Raw genomic sequence first — 14,226 nt, 5'->3', positions numbered from 1 at the left:
ACAAACCTGAAAGCTAGCAGAAGAAAATAAATAACCAAAATCAGAACAGAACTTAATTAAATTGAGATGTGAAAAACCATACAAAAGATCAACTAAACAAAAAGCTGATTCTTTGAAAGAATAAATAAGATTGATAGACCACCAGTTAGAATAATATAGAAAAAGAAGTGAGAATATTCAGATAAACACAATCAGAAATGACCACCAGCCCCACATAAATACAAACAACTCTCAGAAATTATCACAAATACTTCTATACATATAAACTAGAAAACCTAGCAGAAATGGATAAATTCCTGAAAGCATACAACCTCCGAAGATTGAAACAGGCATAAATTGAAATATTTAACAGACCAATAACAAGTTCCAAAATACAGTAAGTAATTTAAAAAACCTACCAGCTATGAAAAACCATGGAACAGGCAGACTCACAGTCTAATTCTACCACATGTATGAAAAAGAGCCAGTTACCAACCTTGTTAAAACTATTCCAAAAAACCGAGGAAGAAAGACTCCTCCTAAACTCATTATAGGAAGGCAGGAATAGTCTTGACACCCAAACCTAGAAGTTTCATACCAAAACTGAGAAACAGTTTGATACTGAAACTGACGAAAGAAAACCTTTGGCCAATATTCTAGATGAACATAGATGAAAAAATATAAAAAAATCCTAGGAAACTAAACCAAAAAGCTAATCCACCACAATCAAGTAGGCTTTATCCATGGGACGCAAGGTTGCTCCAAATCAATGAATTTGATTCATTGTATAAATGGAACTAAAACCAATAAGCACATAATCATCTCAATAGATGCAGAGAAGGATTTCGATGAAATAAAATTCAACATTACTTCATATTAAAAACCCTCAAAAGATAAGGCATCAAAGGAACATACCTCAAAATAATAAGAGCTCTCTATGACAAACTGACTGCCAACATCATACTGAATGGGCAAAAGCTGGAAGCATTCATCTTGAGAACTACAACAAGAAAAGGAAGCCCTCTATCACCACTCCTATTAAATATAGTACTTGAAATCCTAGACAAAGCAGTCAAGCAAGAGAAGAAAATAAAAGGCATTCAAATATGAAAATAAGTCTAACTATCTCTCTCCACTGAATATATGATTCTACACTTAGAAAAGGCTAAGAACTCAACCCAAAGGCTTTTAGAACCAATACACAATTCTATCATGATTTCAGGATATGAAATCTATGTACAAAAATCACTAGCATTTCTATACATCAGTGGCATTCAAGCTGAGAGCCAAATTAAGAATGTAATCTCATTAACAATAGCCACAAAAGAGCAAAATACCTAGGAATACAGCTAATCAGGGAAGCCATGTGCATGCATAGGAAGAATCAATATTGTTAAAATGGCCATATTGCCCAAAGGAATTTACCAATTCAATGCTATTTCTATCAAACTTCTAAGGATATTTTTTCACAGAAGTAGAATAAACTATTCTAAAATTCATATGGAACCAAAGAAAAAAAGACCAAGGAGAGAAAGTAATCCTAAACAAAAACAGCAAAGCCAGAGGCATCACACTACCTGACTTCAAACTATACTACAAGGCTATAGTAACCAAAACAGCATGGTGATGGTACCAAAACAAACATACAGACCCATGGAACAGAATAGAGAGCACATAAATAAAGCCACAAATCTATAACTATCTGATCTTCAATAAAGTCAACAAAGAAAGCAATGGGGAAAGACACTATTCAATATATAGTGCTGGGATAACCGGCTAGCAATATGCAGAAGATTGAAGCTGAATCCCTGTCTTATACCATATACAAAACTCAACACAGGATGGATTAAAAAAAATGTAAAACCTAAAACTATATAAACCCTTGAAGAAAATCTTAAAAATACCATTCTGAACATCTACCCTGGCAAAGACTTTATGATAAAGTCTTCAAAATTGATTGCAACAAAGACGAAAATTAACAAATGGGACCTAATTAAATTTAAAAGCTTCTGCACAGCCAAATAAACTATCAGCAGAGTAAACAGACAACCTACAGAATGGGAGAAAATATTTGCAAACTATGCTTCCAACAAATGTCCGATATCCAGAATCTATAAGGAACTTAAGCAAATCAACAAGCAAAAAATAAACAACCTCATTATAAATTGGGCAAAGGACATGAACAGACAATTCTAAAAGAAGACATAGACACAGCAAACAAACATATGAAAAAGTGTACTAAATCAATAAGCATCAGGGAATTGCAAATCAAAACCACAGTGAGATACCATCTCACACCAGTCAGAATGCCTATTATTAAAAAGTCAAAGATAACAGATTTTGGTGAGGTTGCAGAGAAAAGGGAATGGTTATACACTGCTGGTGAAAATGTAAATTAGTTCAGCCCCTTTGGAAAGCAGTTTGGAGATTTCTCAAAGAACTTAACACAGAAGTACCGTTTGACCATTTGACTCAGCAGGAATAGAAAGCCAAACACTGCACATTTTCACCTATAATTGTGAACTAAACATTGAGTAGGCGTGAACACAAAGAAGGGAACAATGGACAATGGGGATCTATCTATAAAAGCAAATCCATAAGTGTTTAGGGGGTTGCAGTATGCATATATTTTTTATTTATCCAATTAAATTAATTGTTTCCAAAAGATCACTTCCAAAAATGTGTGTTCTTTTTACTTTCCTTTTGTCACCTTTTTTAGCATTGTAGGCACCTTCCTGCATGTAATGGGCTGCTTTTAACAATCTTGGAATAGCTACATACCATCAGTATCTCCTCTTTTTGTTCAAGTTGATCCAAAAAACAACAACCTCAGTCTAGGCAAATATGTAGGAAGGTACTGAGAGCCCCAGAAACCCTCAGAAGCTTTTGTTTGGTATGAATAGACAAGTTGGTTATGCTTGAGAGACAACTGCAACTTTTTTACTGACAAATACCCTGTAGTTTAAATAAGTGTGACTGTGAAGTGTATGTGTGCATCTGAAGTATGTGTCTTCCTGTGTGTACACATTTATCTGAAAAATCCATAGAATGCTAGGCACTTCCTTTGAAAAGTTGCTCAACTGGTCTTGTTTACAAAAAATGGCAGAGGAACTGGTCTTTTCACAATGGTTTTCCCTGGCTTCTTTCAAATAAAATAATTGGTTGGGGTGGGGACAAAAATGGAAACAGGTAAGTACTTTGTACCTAGGTCTTTTGAAGAGAAATTCAAGAAGGAGAGGAAATGGATTGGTATATTTCTCAAGAACACATTAACCATCTGTCAAATACAAACTAATGGAGGCATTAGAAAGTATATTTTCTTAGCAAGTGAAAGAGAAGTGAATTTTACACCAACAGTAAATTGGAGCGAGAAAAGATGAGTAAATAAGTTTGTATTTTTAATGAAGTATCTTTTTTAATGAGTTATTTTGAGTAAGCTGGACAATTAGAGAATCTTATTTGTTTATTTTTTCTTCTTAATTGACAAATAATAATTTTATGTTATATTTTTATGAGGTACAATGTGATCTTTACGTTGTTATAATGTGATGTGTACAACAGATTTACATTATGGAATGATTAAGTCAAGCAAATTAATAAATCCAGTACCTCACATACCGTGGTAGTTCGTTCTCACACTGCTAGAAAGAAACACCCAAGTCTGGGTAATTTATAAAGGACAGAGGTTTTATTTACTCACAGTTCTGCATTGCTGGGGAGGCCTCAAGAAACATACAATCATGGCAGAGGGCAAAGGAGAAGTAAGCACCTTCTTCACAAGTTGGCAGGATGAAGTGAGTGCAAGCAGGGGAAATGCCAGATGCTTGTAAAACCATCAGATCTCATAAGACTCACTCACTCTCATGAGAAGAGCATGGGAGAAACCACCCCCATGATCCAATTACCCCCGCCCAGTCCTGCCCTTGACACTTGGGGATTACAGGGATTATAATTCAAGGTGAGATTTGGGTGGGGACACAGAGCCAAACCATACAACATACTTATCATGTTTTGTGGTGAAAACGTTTAAATCTACTCTTCTAGTAATTTTGAAATACACAGTGCATTATTATTATAGTCACCATTCTGTGCAACAGATCACTAAAGCTTATTCCATCTGTCTATCTAAAATTCTGTACTCTTGATCAACATCTTTTCTTTCCCTAACCACTACCCTTCCCCAGCCTCTGGTAACTACCATTATACTCCCTACTTCTATGAGTTCAACTTTTTTGATCCCATTTATAAAGGAGATTATGCAGTATTTGCATTTTCTTCCTGGCTTAATTCACTTAATATAATATCCGCCAGGTTCACTTATGCTGTCAGAAATTTTCAGTATAAAGAAGGACTATTAGTACAGGAGTCAGTAAACATTTTCTGTAATTGGTCAGATAGTAAATATTTTTAGCATTTTGGGCCATGCAGTCTTGGCTACAATATGACTCTGCCATTGTAGTGCAAAAGCACCATAGACAATATAAATATATGGTTATGTTCCAACAAAACTTTATTTACAAATACAGTCAACAGACTGGATTTGGCCCACAAGATACAGTTTGCATAAAAATAATAGATGTTTTAATAGGCTGTAAGTACACTTCTAACTTGAGAAAATATTGTTATAGTTTAATATGATGAGCAAACTTATTTCGCTATTGGTTTCTAGCATTGTCTCTTTGAAATGTTATCTTAAGAAGTTTCATAAAATATATACCCATCCCTTGTAGGGGTGTTACATTTCCTTTTTAAGGTTGATTAAAACCAATCTGATATGTAATAAAATGATTTAATTTTATGAACCAATTTAAGTATATGTATCAAAAGGCAAGTAGATTGCATTAACTTCAGTCCAAAGAAGTGGATTCAAGTCTAAACATCAATGTTAAACTAAAAGGTTGATTTACATACAAGATCTCTTACTTGACAAAAAAATTATCAAGCAAAAATAGAGATATCCTTCTTTAAAATATGTTAGATAATAAGAATTCAAAATTACATGAAAATCACAGTTCTCTTTCAAGTTTAATAGGGTGCAATAAGTCTAGGGGCAAAGAAGGAAAAATAAAACCTGTCCTTATCATTATTGTAAGGAATTTGTAAAGACTACTGTATATATGTGTTTGGAATTGAGAATCTCTTAAAGGGAGAGGACAGCTATCAGGGACAGACAACTTTGTCATACAAAGATCTCTAGTGTGTTGCTGAAGAGTCGACTATTGTTTAGCAGTATGCTATTAGGTTGGTGCTAAAGTAATTGCAGTTTTCAACCATTACTTTTAATGGCAAAAACTGCAATTACTTTAGCACCAACCTGATATAAGAACATTCTTCCTAGAGACACTGCAGAAAAACCTAGAAAGAACCAAGAAAATGTATTGCAGCTATCAATAATGCTTAAGCACGGAAATGGAGCAGATCAGACAACAGAACTTTTTCTACGCTAATGTATTTACCATTGTCTCTGTATTTTTTAATTTAAAGATATAATAGAGCCAATTAATTTCTTTTTCATTATAAAAGAAGACATGGGCCATGTATATAAAGGGGTAAAAACACAATATGCATGTTTCTGAGTAGTGAGAATATGCATAAGACCAGTAACAGTCTCCACATGATATAGAAGCAAATGTTTCTTGAATGTCTTTATACGAAAGAACTAGGGGGGTCCTCTTGTAGGGCACATGGAGAATATTAATGACAGAGAAGAGTAAAGTTGACACATTGGACTTTAAAATTTTTTGTCCAATGAACTCACTGGCTTTCTCCACCTGTCAGTCTGCTTTTAGAGTAACTACAATGATTCTATAGTCTCCAGGAGAAACTCTATATAAATCATAATTATTTTTAGAAAATTTTAATGATGTAAATTACACCTACCCGCCTTTGTTTCTTATCTGCGTAACACTAGTATTTGTTGAATTTTAACTTCTGAAAGACTTCATAATGTATGTGGGTAATTTTTTAAAATAAACTTATGTAATAAAATTTGCTATTCTCTCTAGGGCCCTTATAAATTCATTGTGAAATTGTCTATTATTTGACCAAGCCCTAAGTTAATACTTCATGCTTTTACTACAGGTGCTCTTCACTGACAGAATTCAGAGAATGGTCCTTTTTCCTTTCTTTTTATGTGCCACTTATTAAATAATGTCAAGATGAAAAAAGATTTTGTGATACATAGCCTCAGGTGTAAAATAAAAAGGGATAAAGAGCTTTGAAAATAAGTCTACATTCTGCAAGATGTGCACAATATGCAATAATATAATACTGAAAGAGTTTTTCAAATTTGGGGTTTCTTTTCATCCTTTTATAAAAGAATGAAAAAGAGAGATATCTGTGGCGTATGTTCATGCAGGCCACAATCTACAGGTCAGGTGGTTTGTCTAATAGGCAACTGTATTGTAGATGGAAGATTAACTGCTACAGTCTACCAATATTTATTTTGATGTGTAAGAATCTTAACTAAAAGATTATTATTGCATTGTTTGTAACACAAGGGTTACATGCTTGAGGAGATGCCTACCCCATTCTCCATGATATGATTATTATACCATGCATGCCTGTATGAAAACATTTCCTGTACCCTATTAAAATATATACCTCCTATGTACCCACAAATATTAAAAATAAGAAAATTGAAAAGAATCTACTAAAGCACCGTACATATAGTTCTATTCATTCACATATTAACATCTATGCAATCTTTACTCAAAGAGCAAAGTGTTGGAAATTCTGTTTGCCATTTTAATTTTTTTAGCCACTATGAGTACATATATACTATAAACTTCATTTGGAACAATAATATTTATGCTTCAGACATCTACAACTCAAGTGGAAAGATATGATGTAAAAGATGGTACAGAAAATGTTGACTGTAGCTTTAAATAAATTTCTCCAAATATTTTTTTCTTTATGAAAGCAACAAGAGCTTAAGCATCTCCTGCTGTCTTGTTCGACATCCACTATTGCCCATCTGCCTATTGATTGGTAGGAAACTCCAAATGGGAATTTTATCTCATTAATCATGTCATATCACAGGGATTAGGACAAAAAAAAACCCTTTATGCTTCACAGCAGACATCTACTGCCCAGTAAGAGAAGTGAATAAATATAAAATAGAATATCTTTACACTAATTAAAGGTCATCTGCTATAAAATTTTGCAGAAGAATTGCTTAGATTATGTTGTAATCAGTTCCCAGTCTCTGTACAATGAATAATTTGGAAACACTCTAGCATTTCAATTTTCATTTATTTTCTCATAGCCCAGAAATATGATTATTAAAAATCATGCAAAAATTTGTCTATATATAAAAATAACATAACATGATCACATTTAATTATACATAAAACATCATGAATAAAATAAAATTATGAAATTACATGATACTTTCTTTTGGTATTTGGCTTTGCATGAATTTTCATACAAGAAGACATTTATTTATAACCTCTGAAGATGAAAACCTAATTAGAGTAGACCAAAAAACTAAACACATGATTATATATTTATAATTCAATCAGTGGTACTTAAAATCATATTCATATAAAGTCTCACTAATATACAGGCTGCAGTTCAAATTTAAAGTATATGAAGAACACTTTTCAACTCATTTTTAATTATCTTGACTATTCAAGGCCACCAAGACTATGTACAGAGCTCCTATAGTTCCTCCACTGGTATCCCACAAACATTGTATGTATAAGATTTGATTGATGATTTTAGTACTGCTTCATAACTACTTCACAACTAGATTCATTTCCTCATACACCCTCAGTGTACTACTCAACCAGACTGTGGCCAGACATCATTGAATATTCTCCCCTGAATCCACTGCTTATCTTTATCAACGAAGTTAAAAGATGAGAAATATTAAATAGAAAGAGTTATAAAAAAATTCTAACTATAATGTAGGCCTTATCCTTTAACACTTTCTGGCCTCTAGTGTACCACTAAGTATGCTAAGATGTTTTGCTATGTGTTACATTAAGTTGTATATGTGCCAATCAAAAAGGATTCTGTGAGGAAAAATGACAAGTGAAGTGAGAACTACATTGACCATTAAAAACCTCAAAAAAAAATTATGTGCTGTTGCTCATGCCTGTAATCCCAACACTTTGAAAGGCCTAGGTGGGTGGATCACTTGAGGCCAGGAGCTTGAGACCAGCCTGGCCAACATGGCAAAACCTCATCTCTACTAAAAACACAAAAATTATCTGGACTTGGCAGTGCACTTCTGTAGTCCCAGCTACCTAGGAGGCTGAGGCACGAAAATCACTTGAAACCTTGAGGCAGAGGTTGCAGTGAACCAAGAACCCACCACTGCACTCCTGCCTGGGTGACAGAGCAAGACTCTGTCAGAAAAAAAAAAAAAAAACAACAAGCAAACAAACAAAAGAAACACGTCACAATATCTGACAAAAACCTGGAATGTCTGCAAAAACGATGCAGATATACTCTATAGTTTTACCATTTTCCAAAACCAATTGCCTGTGCATGAATATGATTGTGCATGCTTGGACACACACACAGAGAGAACACACACACACTGTGGTATGCAGAATTTTAAGATGATCCTCAAGATTCCTTTCCCCAGTGGTACACATCCTATGTAGTCACCTTCCTTTAAATGTTGGTGGAAACTATGATTGTAATGGAGTATCACTCCTATGATTGTGTTACTCTGCATAGAAAAGGGGTTTTGAAGATGTTATTCAGCTGTCTAATCGGTTGACTTTTATTAATCAGAAGGGAAATTACACTGGGTGAACCTTATGTTATCAGGTGAGCCAGTCAAAGACAGAAGAAGCAGCAGAAATTCTCTTTTCGGTCTTGAAGGATAAAACTGCCATGTTGTTGGGAGGGTCATATGGAAGGGAACAATAGGAACACCCTAGAAGATAAGGGCCTCAGTCCTACAACCACAAAGGAGTGAATTCTGCAATCAACTAGTGAGTTTGGAAGAGGACACCAAGACTCAGATGAGATCACAGCTTCAGCCAACCTGCTAAATGCACTGTAGTGAGACCCTAAGTAGAGGGCCCAGTGAACTCGTACTCAGGCATCTGACCCATGGAAGATAATACATTTGTGTTGTATTAAGCTGCTAAGATTATAGTAATTTGTGATGCAGCAATAGAAGACAAATATACACATTCACATATATACTTTTAGTGTAAGGTTTCCATGATTAATTACTAATACACTACTGGGTATATGTGTTTGACAAGTGTTTTAAACCTTAAATAGCTATTTCTGAAGGGGATTGATGTGTTGTAAATGTTTTGTGTTCTTGTATATCTATAAAATGCTTCCCCTGGCTTTTACAATTTGCTTTGACTCCAAGAAAGGAAGGATCAAATAGGAAAGCCAATAAGCTAACAATTTTTGTTTTGTTTGTCTGTGAAGGGGATACTTCATTTTCTCCAAATATTTAAAATTTCACCTGGAAACCTAAGTTAAACTATCCTGCCAATCACGTATGTGAGAAGCTGCAGAACTGCCCTGAAGTCAACCTCTGATTTATAGTAAGGTCTCACGGGATTCACCTACTAATGCCTCTGAAAAGATTTTATTCAAATAGCCTCATGATTTCAAATGGCTTCACCAATTACTCTTAGGCAATACTGACAGAGATAACAAACACTGGCAATTATGTCTTTTCTGCTTTTATACTTTTATTTCCCCCTCAAATCAAAATCTCCTGAGACACCTATTTCCCACCGTCCTGTTTGCTGGGCATCTCTACGTACATATAGGCCTAGGTACCTCCCACCTACATAGTCAAAACCTAACTCAGTCAGCTTTTCTCTAAATATTCCAAATTTTGCTTTCCAATTTTTTTTCTCTTTGTTAACAGCATTATCATCCTTGTATGTACATAAGTTCAAAATCACATTGTAGTAATTTTATATAGAGTATATCAGAAGTTTTATTCTTTTAAAAAATTCGAATAGCTATTAAATACCCTTGGTTCAAATAAAAAATGCAAGATATACAATACAACTCTCCTTGACACCTTCATTTCACATTTACTCAGTTTCACTCTATCTCCCATTACACAAAAATGATGATTTTTATTAATTTATTTTGTATTCTGCCATAAGGTAATTGTGCATACAAAAAATTTGTAATATATTCTCATTTTTTACACAAAACAATTTATCCATACATTGATTTGTACGTTGTTTTTTCTCTTAATATCTTTTAGTATTATTTTCTAAACAGTACATTTAGAGCATGTTCACTCTTTTATTACAGATAAATAATATTCCCTTGTACACACACGCTGTAACATAGAGAGTTCTCTTTGGTGGAAGTGTATATTATTTCTGATATGTTGCTCTTACAAACAAAGCTGCAATGAATAATTTTGCATACATTTCATTTTGTGTGTGTGCTACTGAAATGTGCAAAAATATTCCTGAAGTAGAAAAGTGCTATCAAAGGATATATGAATTGGTACTTTTGATAATTATTGCCAAGTGTTATACTGGTTTACATTCCAACCAGCAATATTCAAATGTCAGTTTCCCCACAGTCTAAGCAACAGAGTGTGTCATCAAACTTTTAGAATCTTTTAATGTCTTATAAGGAAAAAAATGCTACTTCAGTATTGTTTTATTTCTATTTCTCTTACCATAATTTTGGTTGAACAACAATTCTTTTTTTTTTTGAGGTAGAGTCTCGCTCTGTTGCCCAAGCTGGAGTGCAGTGGTGCGATCTCGGCTCACTGCAAGCTCTGCCTCCTGGGTTCACGCCATTCTCCTGCCTTAGCCTCCCGAGTAGCTGGGACTACAGGCACCCGCCACCATGCCCAGCTAATGTTTTGTATTTTTAGTAAAGACAGGGTTTCACCATGTTACCCAGGATGGTCTTGATCTTCTGAACTTGTGATCCACCCTCCTTGGCCTCCCAAAGTGCTGGGATTACAGGCGTGAGCCACCACACCCGGCCCTGAACAACTATTCTTAAATTTGAGAGTTATCTGTATTTATTTTTTCAGGAATTGTTTTTTCTTATTCTTTGCCTATTTTCTACTAGGTGATTGTTCTTTTTTATTTTTGATTTTGGAGCTATTTATATATTAGAGAAATTAGTTCTTTATTCTAGGAACTGCAAATATTTTTCCTGCTGGGTACCTGTATTTGAAGTCTGGTTATGGGTTTTTTAGTCATTACTACATATTTATTTATTTTTAAATTTTAAATTTTAAATTCAAGGGGTATATGTGCAGATTTGTTACATGAGTATATTCCATGATGCTAGGGTTTGGGCTTCTATTAATCTCACATGACTACATTTTTTAAAAACTTAAAATGGAATTATGTCATAATAAACCCATTGTAAATTTAAAGTAGAGTAAGTAAAAAATGTGTGGCTGAGAGCTGCTGCTCACTAGCACTACCCAGCATTGCAATAGAAGCACAGTTTCTACTGAACACGCATCAGTTTTGCACCAAAATAAACTCAAAAATTAAGTGAAACATCTTAAGTCGGTGATTGTCTATAGTTTAATTATCAATCTTTCATAACTCTTGGATTTCAAGTCATAACTTGGAAGGTTTTCTCCATTCCGAGGTTTTAGATAAATTATTCCAAGGTTTCTTCTAATAGTATTATAGTTGTCATTTGTTTTATTTTATATTTCAGTTAACAAATAGTATCTGTATATATTCATGGGGTGCATAGTGATGTTTTGATACATGTAATGTATAGTGAGCAGATCAGGGTAGTTAGCATATCCTTCATCTCAAATATTTATCATTTATTTGTGTTGGGAGCATTCAATATATTCCTTCTAGCTACTTAAACTACATAATATATTATTGTTAACTATAGTCATGCTACAGTCCTATAGAACACTAGAACTTATTCATCCTACTAGCTGTAATTTTACATCCTTTAACAAATTTCTCCCTATTCCTCCCGTCCCCTACCCTTTTCTACTATCCTCGTTTCTACTTTTAACTTCTATGAGATGAACACTCTTTAGCTTCCATGTATGAGTGAGAACATGCAGTGTTTATGTTCCTGCTTACTTCATGTAACATAATGTCCATGGATAGGCCTGTATGTGTATTTCCAGTTTTACTTCCCCAAACTCCAACCCTGCATCCCCTTTCATTGACACGCTATTTCTGCCATATTGGTCATCTTGCCATTCTTTTAAAAAGTTGCCTCCTTTCAGTCTGATTTAAAAAGAAAAATCCTTCTTTAAGGATATCCTATTTTTTTTCCCCTGAACCCATAGCTGTTGTTGAGGCATATAAGGCCCGTCTAAACCCCTAAACCTTCTACAAATCCTCTCAGATAGCCTACTTTCTCCCTTTCCCATTCTCACTTAATTATTTGCACCACAATTATAATACTTAAAGTCTACTTTTCAAAATATGTTTCATATTGGTCACTTTCAGTAGAACAAAAGCACTTTATAAGGCAGGGACAGTTACTTTTACAACTTTTAATTATCTATACAGGTAACTTAGTGTTTTCTGATAGTAGTTTCTTAATATATTAAATTGAATTTCATTTTATCATCACTCCTCCTTTTCTTATTTATTCATTTTTTTGTTTTTAAATTTATTTTTTGAGATGGAGTCTCGCTGTGTCACCCGGGCTGGAGTGCGGTGGTGCCATCTCGGCTCACTGCAACCTCCGCCTCCCAGGTTCAAGAGATTCTCCTGCCTCAGTCTCCCATGTAGCTGGGATTACAGGCATGCACCACCATGCCCAGCTAATTTTTGTATTTTTAGTAGAAATAGGGTTTCACCATGTTGGCCAGGCTGGTCTCGAATTCCTGATCTTAAGTGATCCTCCTGCCACGACCTCCCATAGTGCTGCGATTACAGATGTGAGTTACCAGGCCCGGCCCTTCTTTATTATTATTATTATTTTTTAATCTCTCTTCTTTTTCCTTCTTTTCACTATTCCATTTTTCCATTATTCTTTTTATTTCTTCATCTAACAAATATAGGTCTCAAAATCAATTTTCTTATAACAACATTTCCACCAGCAAATATAACACCCTGCAACATTCCACTATAATTGTTTTCTGTAAATCACTCCTCATTTCCGTGACCTCCTCCCACAAATCAACCATTTGGAGTCATAGTCTGAAAGTTTTTGTCTATACCCAGTTAATGGGAGAAATTTTAAACTACATCTAGTTTGTAGAAAAATTCACCCATATTTTCCAGGTTCTTGTTTGGTTCTATATTTTTACATTTTGATTTCCAAACCACTTAGAGGTTTTTTTTTCTTGGGTATAGTGTAAAACATAACGTGTTATATCTTAATAAATATTTCCCTTAGTAAACAATGCATAGCTGTAATGCAGATAATATTATGGAGCCTTGGCTGCCTTATGGCTCCCTGTATCCAGTATTTTCCAAAATATGTTTTGGATTTTAGTATGTGCATCAGTTAGAATGATTTAGGCTGTAAGCATCAACTAACACAAATAAGTATGAATTAAACAAAAAACAATTTATCATATATAACAAGAAGTCGTGAGGTAAGCAACTCCTAAAATGGCTAATTAAGAAGTCAATGACATGAAGGACTCAAGTTCTTTCCAATTCTGGTTTGCCGTCTCTCACACATTAATTATGTTTTTCTTCATAAGCACAAAATAACTGCAGAAAGTCCAAATGTCACAGTAGACAAAAAGCATAATCAGTGGAAGGGGGGTGTATTTTCTATTATGTGTCAGTATTTGTTAGAGAGAAAATTTCTTTTCCTGAAGCCAACCGCATACTTATCTTCAAATCCTATTTGTCAAAATCAGGCCACGCCCATTGGCCGATGCCTTAGGGGAAAAAAAAAAAAGCTGGAAAGGTAGTAATTAGCATTTTCTACCTTGTTAATGGAAAGTAGGCTTTATTAGCATAGAATAAAGAGGAGGGGAGCACGTTTGTTGAGTATGGCCCCATAAATGTTAGCCACAATACATTTTCTGTTAAAAAGTGTTCTATGGAGAAGGCCGGGCGCCGTGGCTCATGCCTGTTAATTCCAGCACTTTGGGAGGCTGAGGCGGGTGGATTGCGAGGTCAGGAGATTGAGACCATCTTGGCTAACATGGTGAAACCCCGTCTCTACTAAAAATACAAAAAATTAGCAGGGTGTGGTGGCGGGTGCCTGTAGTCCCGGCTACTCGGGAGGCTGAGGCAGGAGAATGGCGTGAACCCCGGCGGCGGAGCTTGCAGTGAGCAGGGATCGCGCCACTGCAGTCCGGCCTGGGCGACA

This window comes from Pan troglodytes, chromosome X (assembly GCF_028858775.2).
Source record: "Pan troglodytes isolate AG18354 chromosome X, NHGRI_mPanTro3-v2.0_pri, whole genome shotgun sequence".
Taxonomy (NCBI): Eukaryota; Metazoa; Chordata; class Mammalia; order Primates; family Hominidae; genus Pan; species Pan troglodytes.
Note: the sequence above shows the minus strand (reverse complement) of the source record.